Consider the following 24,712-nt stretch of genomic DNA (forward strand, 5'->3'; position numbering starts at 1 on the left):
TATCACTCAAATTATATTAATTGTGTAGTTTTTATTATGGCATGAATTCCTCACTATGATGAGTTTTATCAGGAAAGCGGCATATCTACTTTGTCACTTTCATACCCAGTAGGAGTTGTGGCTTATTCACATTTATCTTAAAAATTTTAGACAATAAATGTCCCTAGCCAAATGAGTGACAGAAAATATTCAAAGCTTTATTATTTGATTACATTGCGGGAGACTTGGAAATCGCCCATCAGAAAAACCATGGGACAATTCACTGAACAAAAAAAAAAAAAAAAGATGGATTATACTAATAGGGGAAAGAGTGGTTTTTAGCAAAAAATGAAGCAGGTTTTTTATATGGCTTAAAGAAAAACGGGGCTATGTATAAATGTGGGATCCACATCCGGTTTCTGCTGGAAAGTCAACCCAAATTCCATTTTCTCAGAAAATACAGTGTGAAGGTTGATTTGGGATTCTGAGTCTAAAAGTCCTTACCTGAAGGCTTCTACAATCTATGTGTTCCTAGGCTATAAATCAAGACAACTTCTTTTTAAAGTGTCTTAGGTTTTCCACTCAAGAGTGGGATGTCTCATTCTTACAGGTATAACTTCAAAATCAATGTTATGATATTCTATTGTTTTAGAAAATAAAATTTCTCAGTGAGTTATAAAGCAGTAATAACTCAAAGAAAAGGGCAAGGGGATGCTATAATAGTTTGAATTGCTGCATTCCTGAGGGGAAAAAAGAGATTTCCTATTAAAATTGCAGCTGACTTTGTGTCTGTTATTCCAGCCTGATGAATGGCTGGGGAGATTTTACTTTTTGAGTTTGCTACTATTTTCTTAGCATGGGTGGATGAGAGAATAAATATTGTAATCAAAAGAAATGTTAAAGATTCTGGACATGTAATATACCAGTATTCTGTAGTTTAAAATAGGGCGAGGCAGGCGGATCATGAGATCAAGAGTTCAAGACCAGCCTGACCCTCTGTCTCTATTAAAAATACAAAATTAGCCAGATGTGATGGCACGCACCTGTAATCCCAGCTACTCAGGTGGCTGAGGCAGGAGAATCACTTGAACCTTGGAGGCAGAGGTTGCAGTGAGTCAAGATCGCACAATTGCACTTGAACCTGGGCAACAGAAAGAGACTCTGTCTCAGAAAAAAAAAAAAAAAAAGAAAGAAAAATAAATTTAACTTTGTAGTAATAATAAAAAATATAAACCAAAATGTTAAGGAGTTCATTATAAATGGAAAATTAAAACACTAAAAATTTAAAAATTTATTCTGATAAACACAATATTGCATAAATTATATAAATACCATCATGTATACTAATTTTATGACTACTAGTCATATGCCTGTAGAAAAATTAATTTGACACATTTAGAAAGATTTTATACCAAAAAGTGATTAATACTATTTGGCAAACATATATACTATTTATCTTCTTTTTCTTTTGTGAAATGATAGCAACTGCTATTGTGTATGATTAACTTCAGAATATATATATATTCTGAAGTTAATATATAGAGTTATATAGAAAACAAGTGAGTCAACATATAAAATTAGATGCACGAAATTAACTCTCTTTCTGCTTCACCACCCTCCTTAATTCACTTAATGACTGTTAACGCTTACGACACATTTTGAAAAATAAAAAAGAAAGAAAAATCCTAAAGAAATTCAATATTTAAAATAGTTAAAAGTAAATGGAAACTAAAGTATGGCTTGTATCTATTAGAGAATCAGAAAGATTTGTGTTACTTATATGTGGTTTCTTGTGTGAAAAAAGACACAGTATATAAAGGCCCTATCTTTGTGTTGTTGCCACTTTCTGTGTAGTAATAATTTCTTTGCTTGTTTTCTAAAGAGTTTATAAATGAATATGTGATATTATTTTATTAGTCAACAAACCCAGGTTAATTCTGTTACTTACATATTTATATTTCTATTTGGTATTTATTTGATTTTTTTAGAGGCAACATGGACATAATGATGAAAATAAAACACTAATTAAAAGTCATTGTGACTGGATGGGCGCGGTGGCTCACGCCTGTAATCCCAGCACTTTGGGAGGACGAGGCGGGCAGATTACTGGAGGTCAGGAGTTCGAGACCAGCCTGTCCAACATGGCAAAACCCCATCTCTACTAAAAGTACAAAAATTAGCAGGGCGAGGTGGCAGGCACCTGTAATCCCAGCTACTTGGGGGGCTGAGGCAGGAGAATTGCTTGAACCTGGGAGACTGAGGTTGCAGTGAGCCGAGACTGCATCATTGCACTGCAGGCTTGGCGACAGAGTAAGACTCCGTCAAAAAAAAAAAAAAAAAAAAAAGGAAAAGTCTATGGGTCTTACTTAAACTTACTTAAAACACTTAAGGTGTTTTATATACGTTATCGAAATATTGACAGTAATGGTGCAAAGTAATGTTACTTGGCACATAATGACATATGCTGCAGATGTAATGTTTCTCTGGCAGCCATAGTCAAAAAGAGATGAAAATTAAGTTTTAATTTAAGTCAGCTGCATCCACTAATTTAAGGGCATGAGTAAACTAAGTCTAAATGTCAATTAAAAGATGTCCACCAAAAGTTTAAGTCTTATCATTAAATATGATCTGTCAACTCCACACACATTTCTGTTGATATTGTTTAAAAATAGGCATTTATTTTCTGAAATTTGCAAGTCATTAAATAGAAAACCTTCAAAAATTGAAAGCAAAGAAGGAAAAAATGACAAATATTTGCATTTTCATGTTGTGTATTTCATGTTATGTATTTTCACCCAGAAAAAATCTGTCTTTTTTCTTCCAGTCCTAAGATATGAAAAAAAATAAAGACAGAAGTTAGACATACAAATATAAATGTAACAACTATTTCATTGGTAGAGCAGATTCTAAGGAGAGTTAGATGTTTTACATAATAGAGAATTGTCATGTTGAATTATTTCTGCAACAGGCAGAACTGAAGAATCACAATTATTTCCATAATGGGGAGAGTATCAGACTGAAGAACATTTAGAAAACGGTTGGAGAGAAAAGAGGCCTGGGTTAGGAAAGCACAGTTGCTGGTTATGTCACCACTTTTTTTTTATTTTAACAAAAATCATGGATGTATTAATCACTTCTTGTTATGGTTTGAATGTTTGTATCCACTGAAACTCATTTTAAAACTTAATTCCCAATTTAAATGTATTAAGAATTGGGGTTTTTAGAGGTGATAGGGCACCGTACTTACAAATGGAGTATTACATTCATGGTTTAGTGAGGTTAATGGGTTAATGAATTAATGGGTTACTAGGGGAGTGGATTAGTTATCACAAGAGTGGATTTGTTATAAAAACCAGTGTCTCTTGTGAGCCACATCACCATGTGGTGACCAGTGCTACGTCAGGACTCTGCAGAGTCCCCATCAGGAAGAAAGCCCCCACCAGGTGTAGCCCCTAGATCTTGGCACATCCTACCTTCCAGAACTATAAGAAATACATTTATATTCTTTATAAATTATTCAGCCTGTTATATACACTTATTGGAACTGAAAAGAAACTAAAACATTTCCCCTTCACAGGAATTAAAATTGCAAAAGCAACAAAATGTTTTTCTGCTCACCAATGCCAGAAATGACCCAATCACATCACAGCCTTTCCTGCAACACTAAAGTAAGCCAAACCTATGTGGTTTCAATGTCAAGCTGTACGGCCAGGAAACATATGGCCTGGAGCTGTACTGAAGGCATTATTGGTCATCTAAAGCTGCCAGTACTGTTACACCTGAATTAAAAAAAAAAAAAAGCCAGCGATGGATATGCAGTATAGTTACAGTAAGATTATAATCCCACAAGGTCCAAGGCTAATGCCTCTCATGCAGACACAGTATCAGATAGAGTACCCCCTCCTTATTTGTGAGGGATATGTTCCACGAATCCCCGTGGATGCCTAAAATTGCACATGCATTTTTCCAATACATATATTGCTAAGATAAATTTTACTTTATAAATTAGGCACAGTGAGAGATTAACAATGGTAACTAACAATAAAATAGAACAACTATAACAATACGCAAGCATCACTACTCTTGCACTTTTAGACCATTTTAAGTGAAATAAGGGTTACTTAAACCCAAGCACTATGATAATGCTACATACAATCTGATAACGTAGATGGCTACTAAGTGACTAATGGGCAGATGTATATACAGCATGGACAAAGGGAGGGCTCATATTATGCAGTTGAATGAAATTTCATCATGCCTCTCAGAATGACATGTCATTTTGAAGTCATAAATTATTTATTTCTGGAATTTTCTATTTCATATTTTTAGGCTGTAGCTGACCATGGGTAACTGAAATTCCAGAAGGTGAAACTGCATATAAGTGGGGAATACTCAGCTGGAAAGAGTGGTGGAAAAAGAAAAGACAAAAACAAGCAAATAATCAAACCAAACTCCAGCCAAAACAAACCCAAAGCACCTGATTTTATTACTGTGGCACCAAAGTCTACAGTTACCTACCTTCGCTGTGCCAGGGGCTTGTTTTTTAATGACATTTGCATCTTCATCTTATTCACTATTCATAATATTCCCTGACAATTAATAGATCGTGGTATAAAAATATTCCCAATAAATTATAGTCCTAAAACACAGTTCAGAATCAATTTGGGGATAACCAAAGAAGTCAGTCATTGGGAGCCAAAATATCACTTTGATTCAAAGAGTTGTGGGAGAATACAACTTTGGTTCCCGACAACTATGACCTGTCTAATATAGAATCTTTACAAAGGAAACACTTATTGCCCCAGTGGCCAGTCACTTTGGAACACCTGAGTTGTCACTGGATAAAGAAATTGCCTTTGCTGTCAAAGCTAGAACATATCAGGGAGCCTATTCTCCAAATCCAGAAGAATAAGTGTATTCAAATGAAAAGAACACAAGGAGAAACTCAAAGTTTCTAAACCAAAATGTACTGAAGAGATAACTTACTCTTTTTCAACCAAGGTAGGTTGAGTAAAACAGCATTGAGGGGATAAAAAGAGACAAAAGACAAGATTATTTCCCTTTATCTCTTTGGCACATTATGTTCTTAATTCTCTTTACAAAATAAATGATAATTTTTGATGTTCCACTTGAAATAACGCATCCTGTAGTCAATTATAAGAATGTATTCATTGTCGATAAAAAAGTAAATTAGGAAAATAAATGTGGCACTCATTATCGTTTTCTAAAATAGCGGATAAATCTCTCCAGACATATAATATTGAAAAGAGAAAAGAGTATTGTATTTTGCAGGATGATGCTTCCTTCAGGGAAAATGAAAAACTATTAGAAAAAGCAAGGGTCAAAAGCACTGAGTCACCAGTTATTAAAAATTATTTGCCACTTGAACTCTTAGTAGAAAAATTCAATTTCCTTTATAGATATAAGAATTTCAATTGCAAAACCAATGTCATGAGAATTAATTTGATTTACTCTGAAATCCCAGAATGTTGGCCACATTTTTATAGTTTTTAAAGCAGGACAAACGATACTGAATATTTTTAAAGAGAAAATATAAGTATTTTTCAGCCAAATGTCAGAATAACTAAAGTGATGAGCCTGTACTTTATCCAAACTTTATTCATTATTTTTAAAAATGTTAGAGTCAATGATTGATGTTGTGTGTGTGTGTTTATGTTTAAATTCATCTTTGTCATTCAGTTTTTTAATATATCTAGTAGCCTCCATTTAATATTTTCTTACTGGTTTCTATATCTTTTTGATGTATTCCTTTATCTTTGTTGTCATTTATCATTTGTTTATTCTATTTATGTATATTTCTCTTAAATATTCAATAAGAAATCCCTATAATAAAGTATAGCTAATAAATTTTGTCTATTATTGGATAATATAAACATTGCAGCTTAAAACTATGCAAACATTATTTCATAATTCTGTATGTCACAAGTCCAGGGAGAGATTAGCTGTATTAAATTATGTTCTGTGAACACAATGTATTTAAATTATAAATCAATAACAAAAACAATGTTGAAAAAAATTGAAAATTTGAGAAATTCACAAATATTTGGAAATTAAGCCACATACTTTTACATAAAAATGAAACGTAATACACAAGAAGTAAAATGGCAGATGTAAATCAACATAAAATTTACATAAAATTTAAAAGATTAAATTAGTCAAAGGGCAGAGATCATCATATGGGGTAAAAAAATCTGACTATAACTTCCTATATGAGATAATTCAGATTCAAAGACAAAATTGGTTGAAAATCAATGGATGCAAAAAGAGATAGAAGGCAAATAGCAATGGGAAGAGAGTTGGAGTGGTTCTACTAATAAGCAAAATCAACTTTAAAATAAAATGTTATTTCAAGAGAAGAATTTTATAAAGTTAAAAGACTCAATCAATCCAGAAGTTGCAACAATTATAAACATATATACCCCTGTCTGTGGAGCCTCAAAAGGTATGAGGCAAAATGGAAAGAATTTAAAGGAGAAATCAATAATTCAACAAACATCTGGAGACCTAAATAACTCTCTTTTAATAATGAGTAAGAAAATTAGGCAGAAATTTTAAAAGACACAGGGTGAACTAGACTAGCCACTAAGAACTAACAAGCAACTATAGGTGGCTCCACCTAACAACAGCCAAGTGCACATTCCTTCCAAGTGCACAAGGGATATACTCCAGCACTGAACATAGGTTAAGTCCATAAAGCAAGATGGACTTAACAGGATTTAAACCATAGAAAGTGAGTTCTCTGATGACAATGAAGTGAAACTAGAAATCAAAAACATGAAGAAATTTAGGAAATCCACAAATATGTGGAAGTTAAATGACACATTATTAAATAACCAATGGGCAAAGAAGAAATAAACAGGAACATTAGGAAATACTTTGAGATGAATGAAAAGTATTAACTAAAGAGTTAAGTAGTTTTAAGTATTTATTTTTTTAAATTTCTCTATTTTTATTAAAATCTACACAAGAATTAGCATACCATAATGATACAGATTGAGGTATTTCCACTATCTACTTTCACAAACTCAGCACTTAGATGGAGAAACTGATTATAGTACTGCAGACTTGCCCTGTGTAGCCCAAGATTAAATATTGCACTGGCTTTAATGGCATAAGTCTGTTTTGCTTGTTTTCATAGTTACATTCTGGGAACCACATGGTATATATTTTGTGTATATTTTGTGTGTGTGCCTGGCTTCTTTCACTCAGTATGCTATTGGTGAAATATAGTCATATTGTTTTGCGCTGTTGTGCCTTTTTATTTTCATTGCTGCATAGTATTTCACTGTATGATTATGTCACTATTTATCCATTTTAGTATTGATGGGCATCTGGGTGTTTCCTAAGTTTTGACTATTACAAATAAGGATGCTCTGAACATTTTAGTTCATGTTTTTTTGGAGACAGTGTGTGTGTGTGTGTGTGTGTGTGTGTGTGTGTGTGTTGGCATATTTATATGAAGTGGAAATACTAGGTCACTGGGTATATACATATGTATTTAGCTTTAATAGAATTGTTTAATGTAAATCACACCATGAGCCCTCCTTGCAAACATTTTTCAGAGGTTTTCCATTCCTGTTTACATGAACTATAAACACATTGCCATAATCCATGCAGCTTTGTAAAATTGGGTCCTGCTTCTTTGTCCCACCTCCTGTCCTGCTACCTTTCCCTTGTCCTAGCAACTTTTTAGCATCTTGTCACTGATATTTCTGGATGCAGTGCCTTTGCACATGCACTTCCTTCTGATTGGGAGATTCACTATTCCTCTCTGTAAGCTTCAGGCTTCATATGTGCGGCTTCTTCTCATCATTCAAATGTAAGCTAAAGTGCTGTCTTTTTACTGAGGTTACTACCATCTAAGTCATTTCTTTATAGCATTTGTGACATAGTGCTAAATATATCCTGCATTTGTTTCTTATTTCTGTCTACGGCTAGAATGCATGAGGAAAGACGCCAGACCCATAAGGGCGCCAGACTCGGTACATGCTGCAAATCTTTTTATCACACTGTCATGTGTAGAACTCAAAGATGAAATTTCAAAGGTCATATTTTTTTTATTTTTCCTTTTTAATGCTATAAAAGCAAGCATCACAAAACGAGCCCTGGAATTAGAGGTTTAATTTACATGGGCTCATGTTCTAGACCTGCAACTGAATACATGTTCAGCTTTGGGCAAATTACTTATTTTTTTTTTAACTCAAGTTTCTCCCTTGTAATATGTTAACATATAATATTATATAAACTGGATTTACTCAGGCTTCTTTAGAGTCATTAAAAGTAATAAAAATATCAAAACACAACTACTGTTCTCTCTGAATCCCACAGGTTTTTTAGCTCATATAGTTTTCTCTACAGTGTTTCAAGGAGTCCCACCAGTACTTTCTGTACAATTTTCTCTAACTGCAGAACCGCCATGCTAACAGTTTGCGACAGTCTGTTGTGAATTGGGTTAGAACTCTTGGCTCCAATTTTTCTTTTGTGCTTACCACACTTAGATGTTTCAACAGCCATACTAAATGTGCCCTGGTGTTAGAAAGAGGTTTTGTTTTTCAGATTTGGTTTGATTTGATTTCTTTTCTTTTTTTTTTTTTTTTTTTGAGACAGAGTCTTGCTGTGTCGCCTGGGCTGGAGTGCAGTGGTGTGATCTTGGCTCACTACTAGCTCCGCCTCCCAGGTTCAAGCGATTCTCCTGCCTCAGCCTCCTGAGTAGCTGGGATAACAGGAGACCACCACCACGCATGGCTAATTTTTGTATTTTCAGTAAAGATGGGGTTTCACCATCTTGGCCAGGCTGGTCTTGAATTCCTGACCTCGTGACCCACCTACCTTGGGCTCCCAAAATGCTGGGATTACAGGCATGAGCCAATTCCTTAATATTTACATTAGATTTTTTAAACGACCCAATTATTTTATATATTTTATTTTTGTGGGTACATGGTAAGTGAATATACTTACGGGATACATGAGATGTTTTGATACAGGCATGCCACGTGAAATAATCTTACCATGGAGAATGGAGTATCCATCCCCTCAAGCATGTATCCTTTGTGTTACACGTAATCCAATTACACCCTTTTAGTTATTTTAAAATGTGCCATTAAGTTATATTGACTATAGTCACCCTGTTTTGCTATAAAATAGTAGGTCTTATTCATTCTTTTTTATTTTTCGTACCCATCAACTATCTCTACCTACCCCAAAGCCCCTCACTATCCTTCCCAGCTTCTGGTAACTGCCCTTCTACTCTCTATGTTCATGAGTTCAATTGTTTTTATTTTTAGATCCAACAAATAAGTGAGAACATGCAATGTTTGTCTTTCTGTGCCTGGCTTATTTCACTTAGCATCATGATCTCTAGTTCCATTTATGTTGTTGCAAATGACAGGACCTCATTCTTTTTTAAGGCTGAATGATTTTTAATAAATGTATAGAGTAGTACAACCATCGATCTTCGTTGCAATTCAATTTTAAACCTTCAACATCTCCCATATTTTTCCAGAGCCTTTATGCAGATGATCCACGTTTCTTACTTCCTGCCATCCACCCCCTGACCCAGCCCTGGTCAATACTAGTCTGATTTCTGTCTCTTTAAATATGCATTTTTCTGACCAGTGAAACATTCATGTAAATGAAACCATGCATATGTATTATTTAATAACTGGCTTAGTCTATTTAGTATAAGCATTTTTGTACACTCATGATGTAGCATGCATCAGCATGTTTTAGTTGAAGAATAAAATTCTTTTATATGGACACATCATATTTTGTTTATGCATTCACCAGTTGATGGACATTTGAGTTGTTTCCGGTTTTGGCTACTATGAATAATGCCTGCTTCTAGGAGTAAAGAAAGTTTTGCTTTAATTTCACTATTAAGACTGCTTTAACACATTTTAATTTTATTTGATTTATTATTATTTTTATTTTGCCTTATTGCACTGAGTAGAACCTGTAGTATAATGATGAATGGAAATAGCAAAGGTAATTTATTGACTTGTTCCCAGTCTTAGAAGAAAATGCATTCAGTCTTTCACCATTAAGAATTATATTCGCTGTAGGTTTTTTGTGGAAGTTTCTTCTATTTCTAAGCTTTTGAGAATAACTTTCTAAGATTTAGCTTGTCTAAAACTGTTCTTGTTTTACACTTCTAATTGAATGATAGTTTTGACTACAATTATTTGATGAGTTGGGTATAACTTCCGTGAAGTGTTGTACTCTCAGTATTTCTTGCACATTGGATGCTTGATATGTTAAACACAGTATTGCCCGGTGTTGTTGATATAGGCCTATATTCTGTAAGTTTCTAGTTGCTAAACCAAGTGACATTAGTAGTTCAGTATTTGTAGGAGGAGTAATATGACCTAGCAAGTTCAGTTTTTCTGCATTTATTTATTCAAATAGCACTTTTGATAATTACTCCAACTATTGACTCAAAATACCTCCTTCACATACAGCTCTGTAATTGGGAATTTAGTATTCCAAACTTGGAAGATTTTTTAAAATATGTTTAAATTTATTTATGTTTTCTTGTATAAGTAACTTCTATTATTTTTCCCTTAATATTTTTCTATCATTTTTCTATCCTCATTCTTATAATTTCTGGTCTGCTAATGGAAAGCTGACTTATATTGCATTCTCCAGGAGCAGACCATGAGATGACTACACATGTAAAGCGATTTATGAACAATGTGTTCCAGGAAAAGCTGGTAGGTGACAGAGGAAGCAGGATAGGAAAGGGAGATAAGTCAAGTTCAGTGGTAATTTCGTGCAGTGTCAGCCTGAGTCTGAACCTGCAGGGGGATCTCTAGAGTGTAAGATACCTAAGAGTCAGTTCCAGGCTCTTGTACTCCCTCATGACTCAAGGTCACCTTTGAGGGTTAGAATTCATATCCTAACAGAAGCTACAGGATCTGTACATGTGCTGGTAAAGTAGCTCCAGTAGTCCAAGGACAGTCCTCCAAAGACAGAAGTGGGCACAGGACATAAGAAACAAATGCATACATATCTGGATATGTTCCTACAGATAACAAAACATGTCTGAAGGATTTGGGTGAGGTATTAACAGTATCCACTATATTAAATTGTTGTGCTTTACATTAGATATTTTTGCTTTATATTCTTATCAGGCATTCTTATATATATTTTATAAATATTCCTTATCCAAGCTTCTTATAATTGTGCTGGCTTCAACTATGTTCTAGGACCAGAATGAGGTATTAACACATAGTCATAGTATTTTCATTTTAATGAAAGGTATTTTGATAACATCATCATTCAAAAAATAGAATGTATTATGTTATGCATACTGGATTCCTGATGAATAACTATGATTAGATATAAACAAACAATAATGTTAGGTAGGAGATTATCCATATTGTCCCTCTCAATACTAAAATTTCTGATTTTCTATATAATCATGAAGCATACTTGAGAATGTATTATCTGATAATTTATGTTACATATTTGAAAGTAAGTAATAAAACATTTCATATTCTTGTCTTTCCTCCTACCATAATAAAAACATTAATATTATGCACAAATTGAAGCAAGAAGTACAGAAAAAGTGAGCTTCACAAATGAATGTAATAGATACCAGTACAGCAACACTGTAACAAGTTTATGTGTAAGTGCTTGTTCTCATTTTGGGAAAACAATTCTTATATTATTAGTTGTTAGAGGGTTTTATATCTTGAAGATGCATTTTGTAAGAGAAGAGATATTTTTCTAAAGAAGTAATTATTTTGTCTAATTAATCACTTTCTTATAAAGAAGTCAAATGGTTGTGATTCTTTTCTTTCATATGTTGAAGTCTTTAGAATTTTTCTGTTTAGGAAATACTATTCAATCCACTTGTCAGTGTTGGACAGTTACAAATACTTATGACATGCTGAACTCTGTCATAGGCTAGGAATGACAAATTTATAAGGAAAAATGAATAATATTAAATTTCAATTCTGTCATTTTTGCAGAGCAGAAATCAGTGTTGACATTGAATAGACAATTACTACAATGTCATTCAAAATGTAAGTTTAAAAAATGCTGAGAAATGTTCAATTGAAATGGAAAACATGGAAAATTGGAGGGGAAAAGAACAACAGCATAACATACCTTTACCATAAAGACCATTTGATATTTTCCAAGTGGACAGGGAGATATCAACATAATATGGAAATATGATATATTGTCAGAAAATGCTACTCCACTGTGGGATCTCAAAAGGCAAAGCAAGTACCACTGGGAATGGAAGTATTAGCTTTGTTTTCCTCTCATGCTGTCTGCTGATTCTCTGTAGTGATATGCTGGTACCTGGATTTGTATGTATGTCTATATCTTTATCTGTGGTAGAATTCTATCAGCATAATTTAATTTAATGCAGAGAGAATTAAAACCATGTTATTTGTCAAAGGGAATAATTCATGGCTGCAAGAGCTGACAAGAAGTGGGTGAACAGAGATGATGCTCCATGAGTTTTGACTTTAGGAAGCCAGAGAGAAAACTCTGAATTAAAGAGGCCACTAGAAGTTAGTCAGTACACAGTATCTAGAATTGCATAACGAGAAACAGTGCGTGTCCTTGGCCTCCACCAGTGCCTGTGATGACCAAAACCAAAACAATGTCAGGTAATTCAAAGCTGGCAGCAGGTCAAAAAACACCCAAAATTTTATGTAGAAAAGAGAAAACCATGAGATTAAATGATCTAAATTGAAGGGAAATGCTTATGAAAAATATTGGAGTTCTCAAATTAAAGTTTTATTTATTATTTCAATAATTTTACATTTTAGGTGGGCTGCTCTGACCAATATATATTTATTAGTTAATTCAGAATTGCATTTAGGCAATAACTAACAGTTAATTCTAACATCGCACCTACCATGTGTTGGACACTTGTTCTGAGCACATTACATGACTTAACTTATTTAGTCATCTCAATAATCGTAATTTGAAACAAATTTTGTAACAAAATCTTGGCTGTTATCTTTAATTCTATGTTGAATATTACAATGAAATTGTCAAGGGAATCTGATGGTGATAGAGGATATAAATTACTAATCAGCTCACCCCAGGGGCTAAGTATTGAACCGCCATTTGTAATCCACAGTGAAAAAGTTTTGGAGGATCACTTGTGTATTAGTTTTCTAGGGCTTCCATAACAAAGTACCATATACTGGGTGGTTTATGCAACAAAAGTTTTTTTGTGTCACAGTTGTGGAGGCTAGAAGTTTGAGATCAAGATGCCAGTAGGGCTGATTCCCTGTGAGAGTTGTTAAGGTTAGATCTATTCCACGTCTCTCTCTTTGGCTTGTAGATGGGCATCTTATTTCTTTGTCTCTTCACATTATCTTCCCTCTATGCAGGTATGGTTGTATCCAAATTTTCTACACTTTATACGTACACCAATAATATTCAATCAAGGCTTACCATAATAATTTAACTTGATTAACTTTATAATGACTCCCTTTCCAAATAAGGTCACGTTCTGAGGTACTGGGGATTAGGACTTCAAAATATTTTAGAGGTGGGGGAAGGGAACACAATTCAACCCATAACAACTTGGTTTAAAATATGGGGTCTATTGCCTTAAGTTTTTGCTCTAGGTCTAATAATTACCAGGCTGTTAATACAATCTTGTTGAAGAGTCCACACTATTCTTCAAGCACTACTAGATAAGAGCTGTAGTGACGTTTGTGTCATAAAACGCTAATAACCCCTAGCTAAAGCACAACCTTTTAAAATCCTACTATACAGTTGATATGATTTGGCTCTGTGCCCCCACCCAAATCTGATCTTAAATTGTAATCCCCAGGTGGTGTCCAGGGATAGATCTGGTGGGAGGTGATTGGATCATGGGGGCGGTTCCCCTATGCTCTTCTAGTGACGGTGAGTTCTCACGAGATCTGATGGTTCTATAATGGCGGTTTTCCCTGTTCCCTTTTTTGTCTCCTGCCACCATGTGAAGATCTTTGCTTCCCCTTCACCTTCTGCCATGATTGTAAGTTTCCTGAGGCCTCCCCAGCCATGAGGGACTGTGAGTCAATTAAACCCCTTTTCTTTATAAATTACCCACTCTTGGTTACGTCTTTATAGCAATGTGAAAACGGACTAATACAATAGCATTCTTATTGTAAATCTAATTTTTGAGTTTATCAGTTGTATTAGTTTCCTTGGGTTGCCATAACAAATTACCAAAAGCAGGGTGGCTTAGAAACACAGAAATTTGTTGTTTCACTGTTCTGGAACCTAGAACTCTGCAATTAAGCTATTGGTAGGACCATGTTCCCTATAAAATCTGTAGGGAAGTCTGGGTATAGTGGCTCACGCCTGTAATTCAAGCACTTTGGGAGGCCGAGGTGGGTGGATCACGAGGTCAGGAGATTGAGATCATCCTGGCCAACATAGTGAAACCCCATCTCTACTAAAATGCGAAAAATTAGCCGGGTGTGGTGGTACGTGCCTGTAATCCCAGCTACTTGGGAGGCTGAGGCAGGGGAATGCTTTAACCCGGGAGGCGGAGGTTGCAGTCAGCCGCGATCGCGCCACTGTACTCCAGCCTGGTGACAGAGCAAGAGTCCGTCTCAACAAACAAACAAACAAAAAAACCTGTAGAGAAATCATCTCAGGCTTCTTTCTAGATTCTAAGGTTTTTTTGTTTTGTTTTGTTTTGTTTTTGTTTTGTTTTGTTTTTAGCAATCTTTGGCATTCTGTGGCTTGCAGATGTGTCTCTCTAATCTACATTTTCGTTTTCATTCAGCATTTCCCTGTGTCCCTCTGTGCCTCCACATAGCCATTTTCTTATGAAGTCTTATTTCATCAGGAGCCCACAGCATCCCAGTATGACCTCATCTTAACTAATTACACCTATAAAGACTCTGCTGCCAAATAAGACCACATTCTGAGGTACTTTGGGTTAGGACTTTAATATATCTTTTGGGGGGTCAAAATTCAACCCATAATTATGCCATCCCATCAAGATGGCATAATTTTTCCAAGGAAATTTTTTTTATTATAATGGCCATAAGGGAGACGTTTAGACATTTTAATGATAAAATGTTTAAAGGGAACAATAGAATAAAAAATAAAAATTATCAAATATACTGAGACGTCGAAATTAAGTTCAGACTCTGAGAGCCTCTTTCAAAGATCCTTTAACAAGAGCCAAGAAAAGCAATTATTTCTACATGAAACATCTGAAATCTCACTTTCTGCTGCCTCCAACTGATCTGCTTTACGTTCATCATTGCCTTGTATTTTCTCTATCTCCTCTCTTCTAGTCCCCAGTTCCTTAATGTAGGCACTTAACTGCAGCCTTGAGCTTCTATCAACTATTTACTCATCAGTTCATCATAAGAGGGAAAAAACAGTCTTTCAAATGGCACCCTAAAAACATTATTAAAACTGAGAGTAACCTTCATTAGGGACTAAATAAAGCAAGAAAAATAGGCAGTACTTAGATCAAGCTATACCTTATGCCTTATCTTTAAAATTTGACTGAGCTAAAAGTAAGGTGGTAAATTGGAAATATGCTTTAGTAGGAGACTTTAAAACTGATTTTCAAGATTCTTTTAAGCAGCAGTCCGTGGAGACCTAGTAGTTGATGTGAAAATAATGCTCTCTCATAAATAAAGTAAGAATTTAAACAGTGAACTGATTCAGAAATAAAATACATTTTAATAGTAAACTAAAGATTTGGAGGATTTTTAATCTGTGGCTAAATTAATTAGGAAATATTTCTCTGTCCTCATATAACCATTCAATGTTTTAACATTTCAACTTATAATTATTTTACCCCTACTTTATGAAGGAGAATCACATAGATTCTGTAGATTTGGAATGCTATTGCCCAGTGTAGATCTTTTTAATATTCCTGGACCGAACTCCAAATTAAATATTATTGTTAATGAGTCTTATATAAAAAATCAAAAGTAGCAATACCAGTCTGTTTATGGAATAAACACTCCAAACACACTTGTCTGACCATTTTCAAAAGCATTTGGTGAGAATTAAAATAGCTTATATGTATATCATAGCAAAGACTAAGTTATTCATTTTTAAGTCAATATATATTCCATATTTGGTGAAGATAACTAGGACACTGAAAATTTAATTTTGAATAAAAACTTTCATTGTCTTTGGTAATTAAAATTTTGAATAAAGGAGAAAACAGTACTATCTAACAATTGTATTCTCCAGGCTATGATAAATATTTTATTGGCATAAATCAGACATAACTATATTGGAAGCAAGAAAGTGGAGAAAATAATATTTCACAAAACAATGGTATGTATGATTTTTAAAGTAGAAGTCTTTATTTGTTTTTGATATATACTAAGGCCGGGGAAATGAAGGTAGGTTAGCTTACTATAACCCAATATTTTCCACATCTGTTTGACAATAGAATGTTTTTCACCTATTAAACCCATGATAAAATTTTGTGGCATAGACCTTAATTTAGGAAAAGAGGAGGTGATTATAACAACATGAATAAAATAACAGTTTCTGAAGTAAAACTAGTAAAGTTTAAATAAACAGTTAAGGAGAAGAAAGTGGTCTTCTTCTTCAGAAGTTACTAGGGTTGCCTACTATCTATTCCTACCATATGAAGTGGGAATCATGCCTGTAATTCCAGCACTTTGAGAGGCCAAGGTGGGTGGATCACCTGAGGTCAGGAGTTTGAGACCAGCCTGGCCAACATGATGAAACCCCATCTCTACTAAAATTAGCCTGGCGTGGTGATGGGCCCCTGTAATCCCAGCTACTTGGGAGGCTGAGGCAGGAGAATCGCTTGAACCTGGGAGGCAGAGGTTGCCGTGAGTCTAGATTGCACCACTGCACTCCAGCCTAGGTGACAAGAGCAAAACTCCGTCTAAAAAAATGAATAAAATAAATAAATAAATAAATAAATAATACTCCTGAAAGTTAATATTAAGAAACATATTTGTGAAGTAAATAACTCAAGTCTGATGTTGAATTAGAGTCTAGTATTTGTGTTAATTTTGTAACGTTATACTATTTCATAATATATTTTTTTTTGCCCAAAAAACTTAATTTGGGGAATGAATTGTTGAAAATGAAGAGATGCATCTCATTATGGTCTCAATGTTTCTGTTTCTCCAAAATTACTTTGTCCAATTATAATGCATAACGTGATGGTATTAAGAGTTGGGACCTTTGGGAAGTGATTAGTCATGAGAGGGGAACACTCATGAATTTCAGTTTTGTTACAGCTACAGGAGTTAGGCTAAGAAGTGGAAGGCATAGTAGCTTCACTCTGTAAATAAACATATTTTTATACATAGACTATGAACTCTTCAAGAAAAGATAACATATCGTATTTTTTTATCATATAATGGTCTAGTTGACTTTCAAAACAACTGATTTTTTTTTACTATTTATTATTTGTTTACCTCTGTGAAGAAAACTTCACTTGAACTTATAAAATTGTCTGAAAAAATTCCCTTGTTCCTTCCATCACGTGAGGACACGTCAAAAAGGTGCTATCTATGAACTAGGAATTTAACCCTCCTCCCTAGATGCCAAATCTGATATCTTAATTTTCTATTTCCCAGTCTCCTAATGTGTGAGAAATAAATATCTTTTCTTTATAAACCACACAGTTTATGGAATTTTGTTATAAAAGCCCAGTGGACTAAGATAGTGCTTTAATTTTCATTTAGATATCAGAGTAGCTTGGACGTAGGTGCCTGATTTGCTGAAATTAGCTTCTTTTTTTTCTTTTCATATTGACTTATTGAAATCTGTTTTTCCGGAATAGTGACTGTAAGTCAAACACACACAAACACATGTGCATGTATAAGCACATTCCCAAATATAGCTGTCAAAGAAAAACTCTTTGATGTATACAGTTTAAAATTTATAATTTACATATATTATTTAGGATTTACTGGAAAGTATAAATACTCAATATTTTTGCTAAAACATAAATTGTAGAATTTTTATAAAATATTGGAGTTTCTGTACTTGTAATAAACAAATATAAATCGAGCTTGGATGCAAAATGGGGCTTGAAGGCATTTTTAGTTTATACATGTATTTAGTTTTAACAATCGAGATACTTAAAACAGAATTGTTTTATTAAACAATGAAAGGGGACAGGTGTGGTGGATCATGCCTGTAATCCCAGCACTTTGGAAGCCCCAGGTAGCTGAATCACGAGGTCAGAAGTTCGAGACCAGCCTGGCCAACATGATGAAACCCTGTCTCTACTAAAAATACAAAAAAAATAGCCAGGTGTGGTGGCGCATGCCTGTAGTCATCCCAGCTACTTGGGAGGCTGAGGCTGGATAATCGCTTGAACCTGGAAGGCAGAGGTTGCAGTGAGCTGAGATCATGTCAGTGACTCCAGCCTGGATGACAAGAGCAATACTCTGTCTCAAAAATAAACAAACAAACAAACAAAACTGAAAGGATATTTTAATTGACTATTGGTCACAAAATAGTATTATTTCAAATATTTGTGATATTAGGATAGCCAAACAAACTGAATATAGCATTGTCTGATAACTTCTTAAGTAAAAACAGTATCATAGCATCTCATAACTCATCTGGTCTTCCACAGATGTTCTGTTTATTTTAAATTGATGTGCTACTTTTGTCTCATTATTCTTTCTAAAGTAAACAAAGCTAGAAATATTCATAATATTACTATGATAATTAAGATGTACGTACTGATTAAAAACTACATATATCCTTAAACATATGTATTTATTATACACAATATAAATGTAAATGTGTATGTGTCTCTTTTTTTTTCTTTTTGAGACAGAGTCTCACTCTGTCACTTAGGCTGGAGTACAGTGGCACAATCTTGGCTCACTGCAGCATCTGCCTCCCAGGTTCAAGCGATTCTCCTGCCTCAGCCTCCTGAGTAGCTGGGACTACAGGTGCACACCACCATGCCCTGCTAATTTTTTGTATTTTTAGTAGAGATTGGGTTTCACCATGTTGGCCAGGATGGTCTTAATCTCCCGACCGCGTGATTCACCTGCCTCAGCTTCCCAAAGTGTTGAGATTACAGGCATGAGCCACCGCACCCAGGCCCTTTATCTTGTATACATATAAAGTAATTATAACATATGCATACATATTTAACATACATAGCACACTATGTAAAAATACTTCTTAGGCATTGCATTTTTTAATAACAAAATGTTGGTAAATTGATTGTTTTCAACAACTACTTTTAGTAAATTATTCAGCAGAATATATTTAAAGAATGAGGAGGAGATCTTATTGAATTACTTCCAAGCTATATCTTTGGACCTTCATAAGTAACACAGAGAACATGAAGAGTTGCCTTTTTGTTTTATTTACTTCTTAGCCCATTCTCAAAATCTAAGTAAAGGAGATAATATTTTCATTTTTTTCTTGCCCCAATATCATTTTAATTCTTTTCAGGAGAGTCAAACTGTTATTTGGAGTCATTACTTTGAGTTTGAATCTGATGTCTGAGAGATTTGTAAAATGAGCTGCTTCTCTCACCTCTCCAATGCTCCTTTTCCTTATGTTTGTAATAAAAGTAATAAGATTTAACTACTCAGTTCTGAGCAAGAGCTGAGTGAGTTCAAGTGAAGTTTTCTTTACAGAGGTAAACAAACAGGAAATACTAAAAAAAATCAGTTGTTATTAAAGTGAACTAGAGCATTATATGATAGAAAATAATGAATATAACATTTTATTGAAGAGTTCATAGTCTATATATAAAACATTTTATTGAAGAGTTCATAGTCTATATAGAAAAATATGTTTATTTACAATGTGAAATCACTGTGCCTTCCACTTCTTAGCCTAACTCCTATAGCTGTAAGAAAACTAACATATAAAATATAAACATGTTACTCCCTACCTAAAATCTTTTGATAAGTACCTAGGTATAATGAATACAATCTTTTGGATTAACAAAAAATTTCTAAGTGGTGTTTTCTTCAACTATTCAAATGCTACCTTTCATTACTAGACATCAAGTGATGTTAAATTTTTTCATAACTATGAAACTAGTACACTTTTTTAGATCTTTATGATTGTGTTCAAATTATTCTCTGTCTAGAATATCCTTCCCCTTTTCTGTATCATCTTGCACATTCTTACTTGTGATGATTTGTTTTATGTGTCAAATTGGCATACTATGTTACCCAATTGTTTAATCAAACACAAATCTATGTGTTGCTGTTAGAGTATTTTATAGATGTGGTTAATATGTACCATCAGGTGATTTATGTAAAGGAAATTACTGTTGATAATTTGCGTGGGCTTCATTCAGTTAGTTGAAAGGCCTAAGAGTGAAAACTGGATTAATTATCAGCTCCTGCCTGAGTTTCTAGCCATCCAGCCTGCTCTACAAAATTTGAACTTCTCTGCTCCATGAATGTCAAACTTGTCAGCCCACATATTCTCCTGCCCCCATGTTCTCCTGATCCAGTTTGTCTGTCTCTGTCTCTGTTCATCTCTCTCTCTGTTTCTAAATAGATAGATGTAGAAAATAGATAACTATCATCTATCTAATCTATCAATCTCAATCTATTATCTATCTATCCATCTATCTGTGTATTTTTGTCTCATTCTATTTCTATATAAATTCCTCTTTATATATAACCCTGACTGATAAATATTTGGTACCAGGAACTGAGGTAGTACTGTAACAAGTACTTAAAAATATGGAAGTGACTTTGGAATTGGGTAAATGGCGGAGGAAGCTGGAAGATTTCTGCAACAGATGATTAAAAAAAAATCAAGCTCAGATTTCTTTGAAGAGACTGTTGGTAGAAATATGGATATTTGACGGTGATTTTGGTGAGTACTCAAAAGCAAGTAGAGAAGCTTTATAATTTCTTAAACAATACACATATTTTAAATAAAATGTTACTAAAATATGAAACATAAAGGTGCTTCTGATGAAGTCTTAGGACAGAAATGAAGAATATGTTATTAGAAAATGGAGAAAAATAGATCCATGTTATAATGTGGCAGAAAACATGCATGAATTGGATTTTTGCCTTTCTGTAGAAAGTAGGGTGTATATGGTATGAACTTGGAAATTTAGGGAAAGATATTTTCAAGCAAAGTGTACAATGCATAGCCTGATTTCTTTCTGCTACATATAGTAAAAACAAAAGGAAAAAGACACAATGAGGAAGAAATCATCAGAAAAAAAATAGAACTTGATGATTTAGAAAAAGAGCCTATTCATACTAAAAAAAGAAAAAGATAAGAAAGCATGCTCTGGAAAGAATATCAAAGTTGTGGCTGTACAGTCTTGTGTTGGAGAAATGAGTTATGTGAACTAGAGATCTTATTAACCACCTCAGTTGAAGCCAGGAATAGGGATGGGATGATCCTGGAAGGAACTGTGGAGGACCCTAATGTCTTATGGTATGGACTTTCTTGACACTTATGGAAGACTGAGATGCTTTTTGAGAATGTTAGGTCAGCAGAAACACTGCCACCTTGCACTAAGTGAACAGAGATGGGACAAAATGAAAGAACACGGTTGAACTTTTAAAACTTGTTTTTTTTAAGGTTAGCATTTTATTGAATATTTGAAACAAGGACTTCCATCAAGAAGGTGTCCCTTATCCATCTATGATTTCTTAGCTTAACAATCTTAATGAATTTTTTTAAATTTTATTATTATTGTACTTTAAGATTTAGGGTACATGTGCACAACGTGCAGGTTAGTTACATACGTATACATGTCCCATGTTGGTGTGCTGCACCCATTAACTCATCATTTAGCATTAGGTATATCTCCTAATGCTATCCCTAACCCCTGCCCCCACCCCACAACAGTCCCCAGTGTGTGATGTTCCCCTTCCTGTGTCCATGTGTTCTCATTGTTCAATTCCCACCTATGAGTAAGAACATGCGGTGTTTGGTTTTGTCCTTGTGATAGTTTGCTGAGAATGATGGTTTCCAGCTTCATCCATCCCTACAAAGGATATGAACTCATCATTTTTTATGGCTGCATAGTATTCCATAGTGGACATGTGCCACATTTCCTTAATCCAGTCTATCATTGTTGGACATTTGGGTTGGTTCCAAGTCTTTGCTATTGTGAATAGTGCCACAATAAACATAAGTGTGCATGTGTCTTTATAGCAGCATGATTTATAATCCGTTGGGTATATACCCAGTAATGGGATGGCTGGGTCAAATGGTACTTCTAGTTCTAGATCCCTGAGGAATTGCCACACTGACTTCCACAATGGTTGAACTAGTTTACAGTCCCACCAACAGTGTAAAAGTGTTCCTATTTCTCCACATCCTCTCCAGCACCTGTTGTTTCCTGACTTTTTAAATGATCGCCATTCTAACTGGTGTGAGATGGTATCTCATTGTGGTTTTGACTTGCATTTCTCTGATGGCCAGTGATGATGAGCATTTTTTCATGTGTCTGTTGGCTGCATAAATGTCTTCTTTTGAGAAGTGTCTGTTCATATCCTTTGCCCACTTGTTGATGGGATTGTTTGTTTTTTTCTCATAAATTTGTCTGAGTTCATTGTAGATTCTGGATATTAGCCCTTTGTCAGATGAATAGGTTGCAAAAATCTTATCCCATTCTGTAGGTCACCTGTTCACTCTGATGGTAGTTTCTTTTGCTGTGCAGAAGCCCTTTAGTTTAATTAGATCCCATTTGTCAATTTTGGCTTTTGTTGCCATTGCTTTTGGTGTTTTAGACATGAAGTCCTTGCCCATGCCTATGACCTGAATGGTATTGCCTAGGTTTTCTTCTAGGGTTTTTATGGTTTTAGGTCTAACATGTAAGTCTTTAATCCATCTTGAATTAATTTTTGTATAAAGTGTAAGGAAGAGTTCCAGTTTCAGCTTTCTACATATGCCTAGCCACTTTTCCCAGTGCCATTTATTAAATAGGGAATCCTTTCCCCATTTCTTTTTTTTTGTCAGATTTGTCAAAGATCAGATAGTTGTAGATATGTGGCATTATTTCTGAGGGCTCTGTTCTGTTCCATTGGTCTATATCTCTGTTTTGGTACCAGTACCATGCTGTTTTGGTTACTGTAGACTTGTAGTATACTTTGAAGTCAGGTAGCGTGATACCTCCAGCTTTGTTCTTTTGGCTTAGGATTGAATTCTACAAGCAGGAGGTGGGGCTGCAGTTTCCTATGTGTTGTGCAGCAAAGCAGAACTACTGCATAAGTGGCTGAGAAGACAGAGCATTGAGCCATTGTAGGTTGTTCCCTGGCCTTGAAACCTAATGAAATTTGCTCTTCTGGATTTTGAACTTCCTTGAGCTCCTTGACCTGTTTTTATCTTCTTATTTATCCCTTTTGAAAGGAGAATGTCTAGTCTATGCATATCTCATTATTATACTTTAGAAATGATTAACTTTCTTCCTATATTTACAAGTTTACAAATAGAAAGCAATTTTGCCCCAGGATGGACCATACACAGATTTTTACTGACACTTAATTTAGACTATTTAGAAAATATTATTTGAGACTTTTTGAGTTGATTATATTTAGATGATATTTTGAACTTAGTGTTGATGCTGGAATGGGTTAAGATTTTTGGTGGAATTTTTGGATATTGTGAATGTGTTTTGAATATGGGAGGAATAAAACTTTGAGGGGAAGAGGGCAGAAGGACAACTGTATTGGGTTAAATAATTTCCTTGTAAAAATTTTGGCCATCTTGAACCTACAGATTTGACCTCCTATGGAATAAGATTTTTGTATATGTAATCATTTATGATGAGGTCATACTGGATAAGGCTGGAAATTAAATTTAATGACCAGTGTTTTTATAAGATGCACAGACACATACAGAAAGAGGAGGCAAAGTGAATATGGTAGCAGAAATTGTAACGATGCATTTAAATCCAAATATTGCCAAAGAAGCAAGGAAGCATTCTTTCATGGACCCTTCATAGTGGGCATGACCCTGCCAGTACTCTCATTTTAGACGTCTAGCCTCCAGAACTGTAATAGCATAAAAATATATTTTTGAAATGACCTAGTTTTGCTAAATTGTTATGATGGCAGACCTAGGAAACGAAATATGGTGCATGTCCATTCTGGTCTCATCTAACAACAAATGACCTCTATAACAACCACGAAGCTAAGTGTCTTTCCATAGTACTCTCATTCCTCCCTTTGCATTGTCATTCACAGCACTAGATGTATTATAAAATTATCTGTCAATGTACATGTCTACTAGTCTCATATTGCCTTAAGCTGACATGTGTCTTCTTTGTTACAATACTAGTATCTACAAAAATGTCTGTGACTGCTATTCTCTGTGATTTTTAAACTACTTAATTATGGTACCACTATTGTGCAACAAACTGTACACATATAAAGTGTCTATTTTGCTGAGTTTTGACATATAAATGCTCTTGTGAGATTATTACCATAATCAAGATATCAAACTTTTATGTTGAAAAAGACTGTTTAATTGAATGAAACATTTTATAGTTTTGATGAAACAAATCATCATAATTTAACAGTGAAGGTAAAGTAAGTTTTGTCCACTGATGTCCTTATTTGAGGCAGGAACAATGTTGGCAATGACATAAAGTGAAGTACAAATCAAAACCTTATGAAATAGTAAAACTAACTTCATCATTAAACTAGAAAAGGCTTTTGCTAAAGGCAAATTATTTATAATACAGTTTGACAATATTATTAAGGAAGATTTCTTTGCAAATGAAATGTGTTCAGTATTTTGCTTATAAATT

The sequence above is a fragment of the Pan paniscus genome, chromosome 4, assembly GCF_029289425.2.
Source record: "Pan paniscus chromosome 4, NHGRI_mPanPan1-v2.0_pri, whole genome shotgun sequence".
Lineage (NCBI taxonomy): Eukaryota > Metazoa > Chordata > Mammalia > Primates > Hominidae > Pan > Pan paniscus.